This window comes from Chamaea fasciata, unplaced genomic scaffold (genome assembly GCF_029207755.1).
Source record: "Chamaea fasciata isolate MVZ Bird 193981 ecotype frontalis unplaced genomic scaffold, bChaFas1.0.hap1 SCAF_4, whole genome shotgun sequence".
Lineage (NCBI taxonomy): Eukaryota > Metazoa > Chordata > Aves > Passeriformes > Sylviidae > Chamaea > Chamaea fasciata.
The window spans coordinates 23,161,386-23,183,739 of NW_027094089.1; positions in this window are offsets into that span (position 1 = coordinate 23,161,386).

Sequence of the window (22,354 nt, forward strand, 5' to 3'; positions counted from 1 at the left end):
CATTGGAAATATTTTTCAACTTTATGAAGTTCAGCACAGCCAAAATAAAGCCCAGAGAGAATAGATATTCCAAACAGAAGTATCAAAACTGTTGGTTATGGAGCCAAAGAGTGAGTCTTAGTATTTTTTGTCATCATTGCAGTAGATCTTATGGAGTAGAAGGGTGTGGGCATTACAAGCCATGACCTTCAAGCTTGCTTGATACTTCATTTTTTTCTAGCAAAAAATCAGGAACTGATTACTGGTGAATGAATTTTTCAAAATAATTGCCTACTTCCACAGCATTCTTGCTGTGTTGAGCTTTTTCCCATGACAAGCCTCAATTTGATTACATCATTCAAATTATCAAACTCTATTAAATATTGAGTCTTTGCCAAATAAGAATGCTGGTGCTGCATGTAAAATAATTTGATAGTTTCTTTCTCAAGACCTCAAAGATGTCTGAATTTTCAAAATCCATTCATAGGTATTGCAGCAATAGGGATAAGGGTTTTAAGCTAAACAGAGTAAATCCAAACTAGATGTTAGAAATAAGTTTTTTATGATGACAGCGGTGAAACACTGGTACAGGTTGCTCAGAGAGGTTGTGGATGCCTGGTCACTGAAAACTTTGAAGGCCAGGCTGGACTGGGCTCTGAGCAACCTGCTCTGGTTGAAGATGTCCCAGCTGATTGCCAGGGAGTTGGACTAGAGGACCTTTACTGGTCCCTTCCAACGCAAACCATTATGTAATTCTTCAATTTTCCTACCATCAGAACCAAGTTGCAGAAGCCAACATATTTCAGAGAGGTATCATATAAATCTCATCCTGAATTGTCTTTTATTAAATGGGGGAAGAAGAAAGAATAAAAAACAGAGGTTTTGTTCAAAGAGACAAAACTAATCAAGAATGGGAGCATGTAACTGTCCTGAATCCCACAGCCTAAGAATGTTATTGAGTGTAAGTACTGGAATCGGATAGATATTTCTCAGAAGGCGACAAAGAGTTTGTGGGTGTATGCTTGCAGTAATTACAGCTGCAGTAAAAGCACTGGTATCCACCTTGAGTGTGCCTCACTCAACACATATGAATTTACCTTCCCAGATAACAGAGTGATATGAAAAATTTGTTTCCTTGACACTTCTTTCCATTGGTTAAAGGCTTATAGGAATATTACAGAAAACCCCTGCAGGATTCTGAAGTGACATGAGCAAAAATGGATGGATTTAGACAGCAGTGATGGAATGCACCCTACTCAGGCAACTCTCTGGCCGTGGACCATCTGTGGCTGTTAAACTGGCCTTTGAAACTTCTTGGCCTATAGTTCACAGCACAGCAAAGTGTCTGGTCAGTGCGACAGAGTCATCCCCGCTTTCCTCTGCAGCTGTCCATACTGAGTTACAGGGTTACAGGAATTAGAGAATTACAGGAAGGCTGCTGTTTGAAATCTCTGTGCTTCTGTGGAGGTCACCACATTGACTACAATGAAAGATTTGGCTTTAAGACAATGGTCTTCCACAGCATGAGATAGGATGGAAGTCAAAATCTCACAGTCATAATATGGTCTCGCAGTTTCTCATCTCCTAAATCCAGGCCTATCTAGGAAAGTATTCTTACTTGGACAAATAAAAATGCAAACTAATGAGAGCTGGGTAATGTGGTGTAATTTAATTTAGTTTTATGAAGAGGTATTGAATGGCATCTTTAAAAAGAGATGATTATCTTTCATACCTTTAAATGTCTTTAGATGAATCACAGTTCAGATTTTTACGGTTCAGATGCTTACAACTTTGGGTAACACAGATGAATCAGAACCCAGAAAAAACCTTTCAGAAAAACATTTCCATAACTATAGTATCAAAAGTTTATTTAAGTATTGATTGATCATGGCAGGTAAATATATGAATGTCCAGAATAAGGGTCCCTGTCAGAAGTGTGTGTTTTGTTCTTGTACACACTACCCACTGTGCTAGTACAGAGCAGCTTGTACTCAGTGTATGTTGTTGTGTCCCCACATCTGACTGTTGATAAATAGCTCAATTCCAAGAAATCCTTAGAGATCCATTACTTACCACAGATGAGCATTTTAAAAAAGCAGAAAATAAGACATGGAATTTAGGACACATTTATTTATAATGCTATGTGCTAGGACACTCTAATCATCTTCAAAATACTTATTTAGCAAAAAAATTCTTATTTGATATTTGATTTTTTTTTTTGTCTCACAATTAAGTAGCATATTATGGCAAGCATATTCACAAGGGGCAGTATGAGTTTATCAAAGAGACTGATAGTTGGGTGCAGCCTTTCTTGAGCCATTTTTTGAAAGAACATTTCTTCTAGAGGAATAGATTCTGTGTTGCTTTTTTATTACAATAAAAAATCTGGCTCATGGAACCTGGTGCTCGCTTAATACTTAGTATGGCTTCCTAACGGTAGATTAAAAATAGCAGAACTTGGCTTTATATATGGAAATAAAAATTGCCATCATGGAAAGAAATCTTTCTGCTTTGGCACTGGTATTTTGAATAGATTCTTTTATAAGTGAGGTGTTACATGGTTGGGGTTTTGTTGTTTGATTTTTTTAATCATTTGAAACTCAAAAAGGTGTTGGCCTTTAATTTTAAGTAAAGGAACTGAAATGTAAATGGTGATATCATCTAAAATTGCTATAATCTGTCTGCTAAGTGAAGGCCAAAACTGCATTATCAGAGTTCTAAATTTAGACATATATGTTTTAATTTCTGTTTTGGCATTTTCATAAGCATACTCACATTCAAAATGTTGAGAGCCTTCCGATTGCTCTAAGAAAAATGTAAGTTGCATTTCTAATTATCAGTGTTTTCCTGCTAAAATATTTCCTGCTAAAATTCCTGCTGTCCTGTCCTTGCTATCTGCAGACAGAAAACTAAGGTAGGTGATATCTTGGCACTATTTCAAAATAAATGTATTTTGCTGACAGAAATGTTCAGCTGTGCTCATAAAATCCACTGTCTGTGTCACATATGCATGAGTCCTGTATTAAATTTTTTGAATCTAACTTTTTCTCTAACAGGATTAGAGCCTGAAACAAAGTAGAATTTACACTGTGTACTTGGAGAAGGGATCATATTCTTTTTCACCCTCAGAAAACTTGAGCAAAAACCTCAATGAAATTTTTCTAACCTCTAATAATTACTGTTACTAAAAGCAAATATCACAGAATTATTCTTTAAAGATCTAACCCCTTCATATTATGTTGAGTTAATTAAATTATAACAGCATCCTCTAAGGTGGAAGAGACATAATATGACAATAGTAAAATTAAAAATATTGTTGAAGTACATTTCTACCAAATAAGGAGGTTTAAGAATTGCTGAAATACCCTGGACTTTAATGTTTGTTATTAAATGCAGCAGAATAAACAGTCAAGTAGGTGAAGAGAAACTAAACCCATCTTCTAACTCATGATGTTCTAGCTTTGAAATGAGACCGCATTTTTGCTAAGTTTAGCAAGTCAGCATTTCTGTTTCTATCCTACAAAAAGTTCTGGGAAACGGCAATGCAAGTGTCCTGATTTTCAAATTCACAAATACTTACAGGCATCGAATATGGCTATTTGTTGCCGCTGACTGCCCAGGTCCCTGGTGGGGGTCTTCTGGGTACCGCAACCTTCCCAGGTGAGTCGCCCTGTGAGGGACGGCCTCAATCCCGGCAGCACAGGCACTACTGCAGAGTGATCAGTTCAGCTGTTCGGCTGCCACAGCAACCAGGCCTATCAGCTCTCTTCAGGCCCTTCAGCTGCCTTAGCAGCTTCTCCCGAGCAGGGCTCTTCCCAGATGGTGCAGGAGAAATCACAGGAGCCAAGGATCATCTCCGGGAGCCTTCTTTATTCTGGAACCAGTGACTCTCCGAAGACCCCGCAGCTTCTGAGAGCCGGGGTTTTATACCTGACCAAGGGGGTGGGGTTTAACCAAGTAACCAATAGGGGTGTGGATTGAAAAGTTAACCAATCAGGGGAGGGATCCAAAAGGGACCAACAGGGGTGCAAGACTGAGGGGTAACACAATAACCAATCCCAATTAGGGTCATTAACATATAAGGAAGTAATTTAAATGCTCCCCTTGGCTAACTGTATTAAGGGCTGGACGCCCTCCAAGGGAGTGCTGGAAGCGCTGTTCCCTCAGCGCTGCCCTCAGGAGCCTCCACACTTTGTGTCATCAGTTTCCTCTTTTGTGGCCTACCACCAACTAAATCACAGATATAGTTTACTTTTGAATAATGATTTTCCACTCACTTGTTGGGCAGAAATGCCAAAGCAACAGCATGAGACTGGTGCTCATGGGGCCCAGGAGGTAATGAAGGTGCACATGCAATGTCAGCAAGGGGAGTGTACAGTGTCTAACTTGGATGATCATGTTGAGGAATCCTTGAGGTCCTGAGCATCAGAGCCAAATGTGCTTCATCAGGTGATTCAAGCATATTTGCCCCAAATTGCCTTTTAGAGTGTTCAATCCATTGACTCAATATGAAGAACCTTGATATCCACATTCTTTCTCTACCTCACTGGAGGTTTGTTAAGGGAATGATGAATATAAGTGGTTTTGAAACCTTCCAATGTTTCTGATATCCCTTAAGAGCACTTTGATAAAGATGCACAAGAGGTATTGTAGGGTGGCAAAGAAAATTGCTTCACTACAAACTAGAGCCTTCAAAGGCTACTCACTTGGTCTGTGTCTCACAGGCAATATTCCACATGGCTCAGTATGTACAATCCATCAGGCTTAACACAGTTGTAACAAAAAACCACAATAAGAATGAAGTATTTCAATTGGTACATCTTTTTACCATGTCATTGTCCTGTATCTTCTCATCATGTCAGGCAAATGTTAGATTTTGAAATAAAATATTACAAAATATGAGACAATATGAGTCATGTTCACGCTGAGAAAATAGTCATTAGAAGTCACCTTTGACCCCTTGAAAACACTTATTTCATTATTTTTGAGAAACCTAAAATATTACTCTCTACCAAGGAACTGAATTTTGGCTTGGAAACAATGACCTTGCAGACCACTCTACATAAATTAAGGCTCGAGAGTGGTTTTCAAGTCCGGTCTTCTGCTGTGTTCAGTTTATACCTCTGATTAGGAGATAACCATGCAGCTGTTTTAAGCAAGAAAAGACAATAGTGGAAAATCTCTGCTTGATTCATGGCAACAGTACCAGATGTACTACTAATAGAGCAGGATGTTTTGGAGCTGAATGGGTTGTTCCTGGGACATGTGTGAGCTGGGAGAGGGGCTCCAAAACAGCAGAAGGAGAAGGGATGTAAGAAGATAAAATGGACTGTGTAAAAGCGTAAGAGAGTCTTTAAAGTATGAAATAGATTATATCTCTTCTTTTTCTACTGTATGGCACATAATACTTTAAGGAGGTGGCTGAGCATTGGACTGGGAGGTGTTTAAACTGTGAGGGTCTCCCCCTAACTGATAGGGAATGTTCATATCACCTTTGTGGGGAGAGGGACCCACTACAATCCAGAGCATTAGAGATGCTACTAACACTGTTTATGGTCTGCTTAGAGTCCAAAACTATGTGAGTTCATTCTACAAATTTGTTGGATAAAAGCAAATTAAAATCCAAGAGGATCACCTTCTGGTCTCTTCCCAGAGCAGGGAATGTTCCCTACAGTTTCATCAAGTGATCTTCATTTTCAGAATATATAGCCCTCATTCTCCCACAACACTTTGTAGAAGATCATATAACTTATTTTCAGGGAGTGGTAATATTTTGTTGTTCACAAATGGGTCTCCAGTACAGAAGAAATGTTCATGTGATGTGTCTGCTCTTGCACAGAGAAACATTTATGCTTTAAGGTGTGCTTTAGGAGGGTGAAAAATTATAGCAATAAAACTCACTAGATATGTTCCTACATGTCAGGGAAACCTTCAAGAGGAGCATAGGCATTGTGTAGGTATTTCCATATCATTCCCAGAATAGAACCCAAGATATTTATAGGAAAACAGTAAATATATAGCCTTCATTTCACATTTCAAGGGTTTTTCTGCAATTATGATCAGAAAACACGTATTTCAAAACATTCTGATTTGAGGTGTAGTTCTCCATATTTGGTATTTGCTTTTTATAAACTCATGTCTGGTTATATTTGAACTGTGAGATCAGCCTCGACATTATGATGTGGAACATGGAAAACAGTACCTACTGGTCTGGGAGAACAGAAGCATGTAATTCCCATTTCCCATCACCAACCAGGAAAAGCAAAGTTAGGGTGCATAGTTTCTGTTGGGAGTAAATGACCAGTGGTTTCAAATAGGTAGAGAAATTCCCTGGGATGAATCTGGGATAGGTTTCCTTTGCCTCTAGAAGAGAGCAACAAAACCAGCTTTTGTTCTTAGCTCTTCCAAGTTCAAGCTCATAAAAGGGAAGTTACAGAAGAGTAGTTGACAGGGTCTGTGGTGTCTACCCATTCAGATGGATTTGGGATCTGGGAGTTTTTATTGTGACTGTTGTTCTTGTGATGCTCTGCTATTTCTGGCATGTCTTTGGAGCTCACAGCTAATTGTGCACCCAAGGGGAATAGGAAATGCATAATTTTTGGATACAGCAGTTCAGACTTGGTTTTTTAACTGCTCAGATTCCTCTGGATAATGTGTGTTTCATCTTGCCATGTAGGATGTTATTGTATATCATCTGTCAAGACATCACAAAGTGGAATTATTTTAGCTTTTAAGCTAGTTATAAATTTAAAAGCTGCTAGATGTCAGAAGTACTTTTGTTGTTGTTGCTGCTGCTGTTGCTGTTTTTTTAAAGTAGTTGCCCCCTAAGGAACAATTTAATGAAGTTCTCTGGAAGAAAATAAGCTTGCCTTAGCACACCTATCCAAAGGCACTCTGAGTTCTGCAGCTGGCAGTTCCTACCATCAAGGAAAAACTGGAGGATAAGTTACCAAATGTGTAAAGCTGATTCTTGAAGGCAATTTTTTGTCCTTGGTTGAAACTATTATTATGAAAGCAAATCTGGAAGCTTATATTTGCAACAATCTTGAAGAAATAACCTGTCTAGAAACAAAAGTTCAGGTTCTGTTTTCATTAAGTAAGAAAAATAGGGACTGAGACAAATGCACGTGTTGTTTGCCTACATATTAGTGAAAGTTTAGGTCTCCTAAAAATGTATTTTTTATTTGAAATTAAAAGGCAACCATGTAATCCATAATATAGCCATGTTAGTCACTGTACAACTTATCCTATCACACTGCTGTCTTTACTGTTTGGTTAAAATAAATCCCGAATGGAAAGGTGAGAGAACTGAGCCTGAGCACTTCATGTTCCATTGGTGGAACGGGAAGGGATAACCTGAAAAAGAATTCACAGCCATATAGCTGTCTCTTTTAGTGGAAGTGGTTGCCTCTGCTTGGTCTGTTCAGCCCAGAGTTCACAAACTCTCTGGAACTGTTGCAGGACAAATTCCCTGTCTAACTGTTAATGGGTATAAGATATGGCATCTTTCCCCAGTTAGACAATGCCCTATTTTTCCTTTTAGTGACCTCTCCTCCTTTATTGAAGCTTCCACCATATCTTGGTTATTTTACTGTGGTTGGGATGCACAACAGGAAGCTCAGGACAATCATGAAGGTTTGTAGCTTGACTGCTCAAAAACAGAGGTGCCAATCATAGGTTCTGTTGGTTTATAGTTGGGTTACTAGAAAAATACTTGCATTCTTATTCTTGAGCAAAGACACACTCAATAAAGTCTAGAAGAATCATTTATCTTTAAAAAAATAGATATGCTAATGACAAACATACAACAAATTATCACTAGAAAATAATAATTTCCAGCATGTAATCACTCTCAATGAAGAGTGTTTTTTCAAATATATTTATTGGGAATTTCCCATGTTGTGACCTATGTCCATTTCCCATCTTTTCACCATACACATCTGAGAAGACTCAACTCAATCTCCTCTATAACGATCTGAGGACAGAAATTAGATTAGTCTAGCCTGAACAAACACAGCCTTTTCTCTTAGTCTTTTCTTGTCATCAAATAAGGCAGAATGGGGTGCATTGGGAAGATGCTTGTACATGTGATGCATGTACATAAGGAGTCAGATTCTCTGGGCACAAAGCATAATGCACCAAAATGTCTACCTAGGTGCAGACAGAATTTGATATAAATATTAATTCAAATTAATTATTATTCATAGCTTTTATAGTTTAATAGAATATAACATTTATTATTTATAGTTTGGCAATAGCAGTATATAAGACCCCAACTTCTCCTTGCCTTTCAGACGTGCCATCATCACTGAGTTTGTCTATGCAAGTAAGGATTTGGTGATAAAACAGATGAAGAATGTAAATATGAGCAAATAATACCGATAGAAGTGACAGGTGAATGACTGTGTATCAAACTACAATAGCAAAACTGTCTCTGAATATTTTAAAAAGTCTCTCTCCATGCCGGAAAGCATCAGATGAGACTCTCCTGAAGCACAGGCTCCATTCAAGTGATTGCAAGTTGACTATGACGACAAATACCACAAAAGTATGGTGGCAGCTTTGGGAACAGGAATACCTAAGAGATGAGACTCAGTGGTGAGGCCCTTTCCATAGCAGTTGAATTCATGGTGGTTGGAGTCATTTGTATTCCATGCAATGAAGAAATATGTTTCTTGCTGTGGACAGGATAGCCCTCCTGTGTTGGTCTTGTTCACTTGGATCATGCATGTTGGAATGGATTTTGCCCTTAGATACTGAGTCACTTTAACAGATGTTCTGTTGATTGTGAACAATGAGAACTGCCAAAGCAGAGAAAAGCTATGAGAAAACAGATAACAATTTACTTTGTGTGCCGTAAATTGTAGAGGGATCAAACAATGAAAAATGTAAACACTTAGAATTTTGCTCAGCATATTCTAAAGTGTCTTTTCAATGATTAAGAGTTTTTAGGGCAAAATAGAGCTTATTTCTTAAAGAAAAATGTTTAAACTGTCAAATTGATTTTAAGATTTTATTTTGAATCCTTTTGAGTGATGAGACTTCTCTGATGATAGCTATGTCTTGAGAAACAACAGGCACTAAAAACTACCTTGGAGATAAATATAAAAAGTTAGAAAATTGGGATAAGCTTCCTGATGTTTGATTGATTCTTTTTTAGAATGAAAAAGTTCCAAACAAACTAAATGTTAGTTTATACTGATCATGGCCAACTTTAAAAAAACTCTGTTTTCAATAAATATTTCCCCCACCAAACCCAAACAAGTTCTTTGTATTTGAGCTAATATGTTGTGTCAGGCTCTGCTCCAATGTAAATTCACTCAAGTTAGAAGCCTTCAGTATAGAGGCTGAATAACAAACACTAACAGAGCCAGGGATTATGATATTTAACTCTCAGGCATTAATAACATCAAAAGAAATACCTGGATTCTTCTACAGAGGCCTTGTTTAAAAAAAAAAAAAGTGTTTGGTGAAATGTTTTATCACTCTTCAAGAACACATTTTGGCTTTGGAGGAATATTTGGCAGAATTTTTTATTGGTTTAAATGCGTACATGACTGACATAAATTACTATAATAAATGTTCCATCATTTTCCCCTCTAGTTGCAGGGGAAAGAAGCTCCTCTTCTGCTTTACATAACAAAGTTGGATAGTCAGAAATGGATGTTAGAACAGTTCCCAGTACTGGTGCAAGGACATTCAGTACTGTGCTGCCTTCAATGGCTTTAGGGCAAAGCTTGGTATTTTTGGACTACAAGAAGCAACCTCATTTATTCCCTTCCACAATTACTAATGTGCAACATTCATATAAGGTATTAAAGGTAATAAACTGTTTGCCCTAAGAGGTGCTGAGCTTTCTGGACTTGTTTCAGCCATGTGCCTACAGTCAAGAGGAGGACTAGACTCACTGCTTTCAGCTTAACCATCCTGATGAGTAGAACACAGCACATCCACAGCCCTCAGGTAACTTGAACAAATTAGATCTCCAACAAAATGATTCTGAGCAATCAGGAAGAAAGCTGAAGGGCAAGCAGGAAAAAAGTTGATATTGGGCTGATGTAGAGTGGGGCTGGATGTAGCTCTGATCTGAGGAGAAGGGACTGGGAAACTCCTGGTACAATCACACAGTGTGAATTGTGAATCCAAATGTGAAGCTGCTTCTTTCTGAATACATGATGACTATATACGACAAAGAAGAAATGTTCACATTGATGGGAAAGGAGATAGGTTTGCAGACTCCTGTGACAGATGAGGGAGTGCTGAAAACTCACTTTTTATCTACATTTCATTAAGATAGACAATGCTGAAAAATAAAGGGTATTTATAGTTTTATTTACATAAAATAATTTACTGCAAAATTAAATGAGAACAAAACTTGACTAGCTTCCCTTGTATCCAGGACACATTTGATTTCTGGGGTGTTGGCTCAGTTGTTTCACAAGGGAAGAGCTTGCATGCAAGACTGGATGTGTATGATAAGAATGGTAAACACACAATGATAACAACAGACATAGTCTCACACAGCTACACAGTCAGCTTGCCCAGTTGGTTCAAGTTGCTGAAAAATAACACAACAACAATAAAAAGGAAAGAAATCAGTACCTTAACATGGTTTGAGATGCAGCTGCTGGGTGCAGGGAGGGTGTGGCCTTGTGGCAGTCCAGGCTTTGCCTGGCTTACTCTGTTCTGTAATGGTGACAAACATGGTCAAGATAATAAATATTCTCAGCATCATGACAAAACTTTGGATTTCAGAAATGTATTTGGTTGTACATTGAATTAATAATGCACAGTAATTGAGAAAAAATGTGTATCATGCCTTATAGCTGACACCAGACAGTCAGGAAGCAATGCAAAGAATTTCTAATGAGCTAGTTTTTTTATGAAATCACAGTGCTTGAGGTGGCTGGAACCTAAAATTTCTGTTCTGTGGGTAATTTGTTCCACTTAAATTAGAACAGATAGTAAAGATTTCCAGTGAAACAAACTTTTCAAACATTAAAATTCGTGCCTTATAGAGTATTTGATGTTAATGGTATTAGATTATGATGATGACAATGATGATGACGTTGATGAACAATAAAGTTTCAGGAAGCTTTTTCAGATTTTTCATGTTTCAGATGAATTAAATTATGTGGGGTTTTTTTGCAATATTAAGACAATAAAATATTAACTGATAGTCAACTTGAAATACTTATATTGTCAGACTTAAATTTTTTCCTTGCTAAAACAGCAACATTATTGTGATATGATCAGACTAAAACTATCAACCAGCATGTAACATTTCGTTTTCAATGAAACTGTACTTTCCTGTGGGCAGAAACTCTTTCACTGAATTTCTGATTATCTGTCCCTAACAGAAGGCCCCTGGAGAATTCACCAGAATCTGCGCCCTGCTGCATACACTGCCAGAAGGAGCAATCCTCCGAAACAAGGTACTTAATAGTGTTCCAGTAGCTATTTTATTGTTACCTTAAAGTACTTATTTTACATTGAAACTCTCCTGATTATATTGCTTGGTAAAAGTTGTGGATTTCTGCAGGAAAGATAAGAAAACATTAACTTAGTGGTCTAACTTCCATAACTCAAATATTTATCTTACTTAAAACTGGGCATACATAAATGGCAATTCACCAATGTAACATATCATGAACCAGAATACCTCTCTAGTAAAAGAAAACAGTGGGGAAAAGACATGAAATTACTGTGCTATCATACTTTTAGTTCTACAAAACCTTTTTTTGCATTTTTTATCCCAAAACTAGTGGGAACAGAGAGCTATTTCAGGACCTCACCAAGGGTGCTGTATTCCCATTCAGGCTTTGCTTTTAAAGCAATATATGAGAACAAGGTGGAGACTCCCAAGGAGATCCCACACAAATTACGAGTTGTGAAAAGAAGCCTGAACTATGTGCAAAAAATTGAAGACAGTGGGATTTCCGACTGCAGGGAAGAGAAGATTGAGAAAAAATATAAATGTATAAATGCAGAAGATTGTGCAGGGCGATGCAGGAGAGTCAAAAGGTCCTGTTCTAAGTACCTTTTAGAACCTATCTGATTTTGTAGGCACGAACTGCAGCGAAGGAGATTCATAATGCACACTGGGAAAAACTTTTGGAGACCAGAGGAAAGCAATAGAAATGTTTTTATAGGAAGACTCCAGAGATTCCCTGATTAAAGCATTGTGAGAACAGGTTGGGCAGAGATCTGGCCAGATGCCATGGGCAGTACCAGGCAATCTCTGCAGAACCCTTCTGTTCCTTGTCTCTGTCTGTAAGTCTGTGGTTCCAAACACTAGGTGTGGCTTCTCCTGTGCCTGGGAATGACCAGTGCACTGAGGTCTTTCTCATTCTGTGTTCTCACTCTAGTTCTTCTGTCTCCTAGAAAACCAGACAATGCACAGCCAGAGGCAGGTTTTGATGCAGAAATGAGTTTTTGAGGGCATGCAAAAGAAAATGTGTGAAGGTATGAGAGAGCAAAAGGAAAGGGTAATGTCAGCTTGGAAGCTGCAGCACCAGCAAGATAGCAGGAGCATCAGGACAGGTCGATGAGCATACTTGCAGTCAGTATATCTCTGCAGCTTTCATGAGCTGTTATTACTATTCATGCTTCTATTTTTGCTCTGACCCAAACTAGAGGATAAATGGCCACCGTTTCTCTTTGGGCTTTATGTGTAATGACAGCTCATGTCCATATAACTCATGGTGCATGGAAAGAGGGCATGTGGCTGGGCTTCCCCAAGGTTTTGGTATGCTCTGCCTCTGTATCTCTATAAAAAACCAGTCGCTGGAGCCAGAATTGTCGTTAGTTGTAGAGTATTTTTTCCTGGTTTAAGTGGACAGCAAGTGTTTATCCAGGAGATTCATCATCTATAAAATTCCTAACATCAAGGGATGTATAAGATGTTACTATTAGCTTGGGTACTTCACTGTGAGCTGGGTTGTAGCTTTGGTTTTAGAAGGCTCGTGTTTTAGGCAAGTTATATATATGTTTACCTCAGTTTCACATGCTTTTCTCTACCGTGCACTGACACTGTAAATCCAATAGAAGAAACTTTGAAAAACATTCTACAATGTGTAGAAAAGTTCCACACAAGATTATTTTTTTAAATTCTATTAGTCAGAATATATCTCTTTAAACAAGGAGGTAAGATCTTGTGTGAGAAAGAATGCTCTTTTTTCCCTTCATAATGCTCATATGATCATTTCAAGATGAAGATTTCCAGTTAGTACTTGGTAATTAGATAGACAGACTCCATAAAAACTGTTAGGACCATAGAAAAATATCAAGATGCTCAGATGGTGAAAACAGATATCTTTTAAATTCAAGAAAGTCATGTGTTGTGGAAGGCCAAATCTGATTATTAACAGAGTAATTATGTGATATGCAACATCCACAGTTTCATAAAAAGAGCTGGATGGCTAGTGAAGAAAATTCTTGTGGTCACTCATCTGTATTCCAGGAAGGTTGGAATCACAATGGAAACAAGTGTCTCTATAAAGATTAAGAACAAAAAATGTGCATATTTTTTCTTCTAAAGCATCTGATTGTTATGCCAACATTTTGGAAATTACCAAAAGAATTAATTCAGGTGGAAGTTATGCCAAAAGTAATGATCTCGTAGCAAATGGGAAGGAAAAGCATTTAAGACTGCCAAATGGATACAGCAGAACAAATTTGCTAGATGGTAAATTACTGTTTGCCCCATCAACATAACTGGTGAAATCCTGATCAGCATTCACAGCCAACAGAGAAAAAATGCCTAGAGGTGGAATTTATGCTCTCAAAACAGGGGAACTGTTGTTTAGATGTCTGTGAAGCCATGTAGGTAATTCTGCAACCAACGGCTTTACAAATGGCTGCATAGGCCTAAGGATGGGCTTTTGTGCTCAAGGAGGACCAAGACAGTCACAGACAACCATCTATCCCCTCAAACATTCAGTGCAACTCGTCCAAGCCAGTTTCTTTAAATTCCAGTATTTTTAGTGTTTTTAAATGCCTCCACAAAAGGCAGGGAGAATAACTGAATGTATTGCTCCTGATGGTACAAGCCAGCCTGATGAAGAGAACCTTATTAAATAATTAGAATAATATTTAGAAGATTAGCCACACTTAAGTCTCTCCATAGTGACTTAAATAAACATAATTTTCCTGTTTCTTGCAGTCCAGCAGCTGGGAGCAGGTGGTAGAACTCAGCTGGGACTCGTAACCTCATTTCTCACTGTGTGTTTTATTTCTATTGGAACAAGCATTTGCTTTAATCCTGAAATAATTTGTACAAACCTGGAGACTGTTCTTTAAATGTACAGGGTCTAGGATTGTCAGTGTTTTGCTTGATACTAATTATTTTCACAGTTTGCCTTGGCAATTTGCTATTTTAATGTGTTTACCTTGAATTCCCTACTGGCTATGTTGTGGAAGTAATAGGCACACAGACAAGATATCAGCAGCAAAGGAAATATATCAATATTACATTACATCTGCAAATTAATTTCATTATCATATTAAAATTACTGTGCCTCAAACAGAAATAGGTCTATGAATTTGGATCTTAAGAACTTTAAAACCTCAGTATTTATTGTTTGGCTAACTGGATATTTTGATTCATGTCTATTACAGGGTAGGGGCTCAAGCCATGCATGAAAACTGGATGGTTTGGTGCCATACAAAGCCTGGCTTTACCAACATATTCCCTTGTTCTTCTCTTTCTATTCATCTTTGGGTTTTGCTTATGTGAAGACAGAATACATAAGTTATTCAGTCATGATGGACCTTTTTCCTCAGTTTGTTATCTTGATGAACTATGAATAAATAAAAGAAAAAGAACGTGCACTAATATTCTCAAGAACTCATATTTATCTGTGTAAAAGTTTGTATAAAACATTTTTCTTGCACCAAAGCCTTCCCTTCAAAAATATAATTTATTACATCTATCAGTACTGTGTCACACTTAAATACAAATAACACTCATCTTTAAAATATGATGGCTTTTCTTTCAAAATAGGAAATATCAAGCTCATCACAGGTATTTTTCCTGTTGGTGATCAATAGACTTCTCTAAATTATCTCCATTTATGTAAAGCATCACTAATTTATAACAGCAGTTTACAGATTAGATTATTACATTGAAATGAAAAGTGTTAAAGCAAGCCGTGTAAGATAATTCTACTTTGTGGAAATGTGAAATTAGACAGTAATGTCTAATATGATTTAAAACCTCAGTTGACAGAGGCATTTCTAAGATCCCAGACTGCTTTTGTCCTATGAATATCAAAACCCTATTCTTTGTGTTCCTCATAGCATGCTGTTATGAAAGTGCACATATTTTGAAGGTGGAGACAGAAAACTTTAATTTACTATACTGCAACTCATTCAGCTATGAGTCATTTGTACTATATACTCAATACAATTTTAGAGAAATTAAGTAGCAAAGTCAGAACCAGAATCTATAGTAAAATCACAACCTTATCCAATCCAAATGGATTACTGAATTTTATTCCTTCTTCCTTGTGTTGCCTGGAGTATCAAGGCACTTTGGTTGCCAATATAAATATTGCAATCTTGTTCTCTGGAAAGTACATTCAAGAACTTTGAGAGGAACCCCAACCCTGAAGTGACAGATGTCCTGAAGGCACTGGGTTAAAATATGTATCTATATAAAATATGGGCTAAAAATGGTCTGTTGGCTAAAATACTTTGAAAATGTGTGTCTCTCTAAAATTAACCAATACATAATCAATAGAGAAATTAAGTAGTTTAAAATCACATCGGAGAGAAGGTCTTTCTTCAAGTTAGCTTAAGACTGATGAAACAATAGCAGTTCAGTTTCAGTGAATCTGTTTGCAGTTGTGGCTGTTCTGTGCAGGCCAGTTTGTTAACAGAATGATGCCACCTGACCTGAGGAGGACCTGAAAAAGGTCTTCTGAGCTGCAAGTAAAAACAGGCAGGTTTCTAAAATCATGCCATTCAATACAAGATACTGAATGCCCCCTCTGTGGTGTGCCAGACTGCATTTTTCCTGTTTTCCAGTTTCTCTGTGGACTAAAATACTCTCTGTTGATAATGCTGCATTCAAGTTGGAGAGTCACCTACAGATCTGGGTTTCTGCTGTTTTCATGGCTGAGTGTCACGGAAAATTAGCAAGAGAGTATGGGGCGGTGGGGGGGGGGGGGGGTGGAAAACAAACAAACCAACCTATTCTCAGAAATATTGCTGTTTGTGGGACTACAACATTTGCATGTCAACAGCACTTCGTTGTTAGCAGGGAGTCAGAAAAGATCAGAAAGCTAAAAATAAAGTTAAAGCACTGAAATCTCCATTACTTACTAAAAAATATCCACTCTTTGGTACAATGGAATCAGAACCAGAAAATATGTTCTAAGACAGGATGGTAGTAAATTTAGAGAAATCTTGAAGACATTTGCAAGATATTTTTCAAAATACTGTGGTGGGAGGATTTTATATTGCAAAACTTAGACAGACTGCCTCTCATTTGAAATTTACTGTATAATAAATGATGTTACATGTTATGTCTGATTCAAAAAATACCTGGTTATCTTTTTTCTTTTTTTTTCTTTTTTTTTTTTTTTTTTTTTTTTTTTTTTTTTTTTTTTTTTTTTTTTTTTCCCAAAACCCACTGCCAGAGATATGGTCAGAGATATGTTCCACTAAACCAGGTTGCCCAGTACAATCTCCAGCCTTGATTTCCACTTTACTTACCTCTTCACTTACTTCTGTGCTTTAATCTATTCTTTGTCTCCACGTTTTCTCCTCTCACCTGCCCACAGTAGATTAACCCAGTCTTATCTGAGTCTATATGAGGCTTCATGTCAGACTTTAGTCTAAACAGAATCAAGAGCAGGCCATACTTGTGTAATAATCCAAAATGAAAAAAAGACAAGGAAAGGATCCAAAATGTGCCACACTCCAGTTTTGAAGACCTTCCTAAGATTGTGAAGCACACATTGAAGCATTGTCTGAGAGATAAACACCTGGAACGTTCCTGTCCTTTAGCACTTTACTAGTTCTATCAGATTCAAGTAAGAACACTGAAACCAAATTAACATTTGAATGTCAGCTGTAATCTCTGCTAGCGATAGTCAGATCCCTCTTCCCCTCAGCACTGTATAATCAAATTTATTGCTTTAAAATGTTTTTACTTTGTTTTGCAAAGCCCTAGGCGTGGAATGACACTGGATTTACAACACAACAACTCATTTATAGTCTTATTTAAAAGTGAGAAACCCAGAGTACACAAGAAGGACTCCAAGGAGGAGAAGGGCTTCAGCTCTGTAGTTCATGTGGGTACGCTTACAGCACTTCTGCCAATACTTTGAAAAATAATGGGGCAATTTAAGAGAAATTTTCATATGGGAAAATTGTAAACTCAGGGAAGTTTGCTGTTTACCTCATTCTTCTGGATCACAAATCAAATTATTTTGAGAGGCTTTTGCATCTGCTTTTGAGGAAAGCATGTTGTTTCTTAAGGAAAAAGAATATTTCAGATCAGAGGAAGGTGGTTATAGTAATTTTCTAGAGGAAAAATACAGTTCTGGAAACAAGTATTTGCTATTATTCCAGTCTGAGTTTTGGTTTTGTTGCTTGTTTTTCTTGCATGTGGGGGAGGTGTTTCACATATGGGTTTTTTACATTTTATTAACCCGTTTCAGTAACAAATGAGGGTTTATCTGGACAGCACTAGATATTTTACAGTCCACTGGTAGGTGGTGTCTTCTATGAATGCTTCTGGTGGGCTCTAAAAGCCACAGGAGAAACATGCCTGTGTGGCTCCACTGGGGTGTTGTCCCCCGTGTCACTCATGCAAGCAGACACAGGCCAGCGGGAGCTCTCAGCCTGGGACGATGCCAAGTGGGTGAAACTTGTTTCACCTCCCTCCCCGATGCTCTCTGTGTGACTCAACTGGCGTCAGGGCTGCCTCTACATTTATGTCCATCAGAAACCAGGGGCATTCTGAAAAATAATTTTTTTTTCTCTAAAAATGTAAATTTATATCTATCTCATGTAGTTACATGTTAATAAAATGTTTCTAACTTTTGAACTGGTTTAGGGTATAACAGTATCCTTTTACATAAAGGATAAAGTATAAAGATTAGTTGATGGCATCACCCTCCTGCAAAAGTATCTTTTAGAGTAGTCTTCAGTTTCTTAATTTATTTCATTGCAGTTTTGCAAACTGTTGGCAGTTATTTCAAGACACAGAAAACAGTGTGTGGAACACACTGTATTTAGTACAAATGTACTAATTCTTCTAATTAGAACAGAACACTTTAGCAGCAGTACAATTCTAAGTGAGAAATAGCTGCAAACAAACAGACAAAAATCCCCAAACAAATTTTAAACCCACCAAACTCCAATCCCCCAACCAACTAAAAAAATCTTACATGTGTTTTCTTCTTAAAAATAGATAAACTGTGTAATGGTGGTAAGAAAGTAGTGACTTGCCCCTCATGAAAATCGATGAGATTGCTTAAGAGGATATTCTTTTATCAATTAGTGGTTTTGCTATTGCTAGGATGAGACCTAATTCAAGTAGGGACAGGGAAGTCAATTAACAGATAATTCACTTTTCATAAAGGCTATATCCTCTAAGTCTGGAATGCTGGTATGAACCACTGCAGGCAGAGGCAATATTTGGACCAGAGCAGCTCCATGGTATGCACTCCCTCTCCAGAGAGTAAATGAGGGCATGCCACAATGTTTTTACGGTAAAAGTACCTTAGAAAATAGAGATTAATTCTGAAGAATTCAAAAGGCAGGGAATATGAAGTAAAAAACTGTTGATTCCTGCCTGGAATTAGGAAAACACAGCTGTTCCTCAGTAAAATAGGAAAGGTATAACATTATTTAGTCCTTCTGCATTGGTGTTTATTTAGTAAATTGGGATTCTAGGAAATAAAAAGGTTTCTCTTTTTTAATTTATCCATCCATATAATTGATAATATTCATCCATATCCATCTACCTTTTTCATAGGTAGAGGGAGTGGACCTCAGTTTTTGAATGTCTTCCTCCTGTTTAGAATCAGAGAATTATCCCTCCAGCCAATTATCCATCCCTGTCCTTCCTTTGTGGGAAGCAAAGCTCCCATTGCAAAAGGTGGTGAAGAATAAAGTTGTCAGTTACTTTTCTCTAGTTCACATGTTACATGGACTTTTAAAGACAGATTTCTCATTCTCCAGCTGCCAGGAATATGTGTGTAGAGAGAAGGGGATGATAATTTTTCTGGGTCTGTTGCTCAGGGTCTATTTTTGTTCTGAGTCCCCCAAAGCAGAAATAAAGAGCAGGTATGTTGCTTTCACTCCCAATCAGAAATTATTTAAATCTTTTGCTGTGTTTAGTCTCAGACAAATCAGGGTTGTTTTTTTTTTTCATAAAAATGACTCAAAAAAATCATGTGGTTATGAACTGAAACATGTTTGGTTCTGAATATGGCTGACAAAGCTGGTCATTCAATCTGATGAAATAGGGAAAAGTATGGTAGAAAAGACAAAACTATACATTAGTTCTACTTTCAAAAGCTTTTTAGGATGGAATGGCATGCTCAAAAGCAAGGTATTTGAGAAGTAAAATTCACATGGCAAATATGCATCGTCAGATCCCTTCCTATAACGAAAACTCTTTGTGCATTTATTTATAAAACACAGGTGAATAATATCATACAGGACACTTTCTAATTCTCTCACATCATCCATAACCTGAATAATTAATTATTATCATCTAGGCTAACACTACCTGTACTTAATCCACTTTAAAATGAAAAAACTTAAATGTAGATGGTTGCACTGTAATTAAGTCTGCATGAAAAATTACTCTTTTCAGAACTTTACCAAGGTCAGGACAGATTTTTTTTTTTTTTTAATGCAATGCAATGGCATAAACTTTTAGCTGTTATCTGTGAAAAATGTAGGGACGAATACATAAAAACTTCCATTGTAGAAGTAATACTGAAAATAATTAGGTATAGAGTATATGGAAATTACTCTCTGCTGGATGGCTTAAAGTGAAACAGCCAAGTAAATCACCAAAACAGCAGTATTTATAACAGATAGAGATTGAAAGCGCACATGATTATTATGATGACTAGTGATATATGGTATGTTGATGACGAGAGATTCTATATTTCTCTAACACAAGTATAATTCACATTAAGTTTTTTTATAAGTGTTGTATAGCAAGTTTAGTTGATTTACTAAATTTTAATGATTTTCTTGCAAAGTACCAAAAAATACATCCTATATATTTTTCTATGGGCCATTGTTTGTCCTATGTCTCTATCTCAAATTTTAAAACTGCATAATTTGTTGGTAACGTTGCAGTTCAAATATTTTTAAAATATGCTGGAGTGCTTACAAACTTTGAAAAAGGATACTGACTTTTTTGTGTTCTTGGATTTTCTCTATTGCATTTAGCTAATGTGGCTTAAATTGATTTTTCAGTGTTCAGAATCTGCACACTCAATTTTCAGTGGTAGTTTATACTTATTTTCTGTTGTCCTTTGAGAAATATCCTAGATTCCAAGGTTTGGTCTAGTCGCATGGTAAAATCTGTGTGGCACTCTACTGAACAGATTACATTAGTTATTAGCCATTCAATGAATGATTTTAAAACCAGCAAGAGAAAATGAACACATTCCATATGATTTTTCAATTGTAATGTCTCCAAATATTGTGGGTGTTGATTGACTGAGTTCAAGCTGCAATTTGACAACATGACAAGTACATGTCACACATCCTATTCCTGGCAAAGGTAAACACTCAATGAAATTTTTTATCTTACTTAATTTGCACACTCACATCTGCCTTCACATAGAATAGAAATGACCAGGTGGCTTTCTAGAAGACAGAGAACACAGAATTTCCTGGCTTCCCCCCAGCAAAATACCAGCACTGGCTTATAAACACCCTTATATGCTGCAGGGGAAGATCCACAGGGTCAGGGTATAAGCACCACAGAAATGTTATTCTTGACACTAAAATGATGCCTGGAATGATACTGTTGGCACAGTATGTTGCAGGATAGCTCAGGCAGTTTCCAGAATGGAAAGGGGGACATATGTTTGGATCAGAAAGAACTTATGGATATAAGTTGGTCAATATTTTGTTCAGAATTAGTTGTTTGGATCAGAAAGAACTTATGGAAATAAGTTGGTCAATAATTTGTTCAGAATTAGTGTGGTGGTGCCCAAAGGATCCTGCTGAATAAAGGGTGCCAGCAAGCAATCCCTGAGAATGAGGCCAAGCAGTGCAGCTGCCACATGTTCACACTTTTTAGGGAAACACCTTCTGCATGTCCAAGTAACACAACATCTGAATCTATTCTGGACCCTGTGTTGCAGCTTTGCAGACCAAACGATTATTTAATATGTGCTTTTACTGTTCAATCTGTCTGACAGAACACGAGAACTGTGCTTCAGGTTTGGCACAGAAAATGACCTCACATGATTAGTAACTGGGCTGTAGTATAAGAAAGCAGGGCAGCCTTGAGGGTTCAAATTCTTCCTATTGGGACTTGAAGGAGTGTGTAGAGTGTGGTAGAGGGAGCCAATCTCACATTCTCCATGCAGTTTTGGAAGCAGTCCTTAGGGTGAGATGTAATTAGAAAACCTTCCAGACTGTGCCTTGGAGAGAGCAAAAACCACTACCAGGTAATCAGCATGGACAAACAAGGCTCTGTGTGTGCTGCCACCTCTGACTGACCCAGACAGTTACATCCTAAAGACTTGTGCTGCAGCAGAATAATCATGTGTGCTTGAAAAGGGTAAAGTGCTCTGTACACTCTTCTCTGTAACACTTCTTCCTTCACACAGGATTACTATTTTTCCCAAGTAGTGTTATTATATGTCTGAGTTTCTCAAGACCATCCCCCCCCTATGATTTTGAAGTTTTCACTTAATTACTGAAATGGCCATTGGCTGTGTCAGAGCAATATTTCCATAGCTTCCAAGTATCTGCTCTTGTCATTCATATATTGATATATGGTGATTCAGCTTACCTAAAATTGGAGTAGGATGGATATTTCCAGCCAATGTTGACTGTGCAACTCAAGCACTGAACCTGTTTGCATATGCAAAGCCCTCCTTACAGGCCCCAGCTTCCTGAATGCCTTGGAAATTCCAGACAGAGCCATGGTAACCCTATTTTCAGAGAGATGGAATGGTGACTGATGAGCATGCCTAATGCCTTAATCTTTGCATATGTTGGCTCTTTTCTGTTTATCTTGATGTAATTAACTGAACAGTCCCCATATTAGTTCATTTAATGTCATGATAATTGGTATTTTCCTCTCATATCAGTTGCAGCTGTCCTTTCCTGATGTGACTCCAGTGCACACACTGTCCTTCTTGCAGTGACTCATATG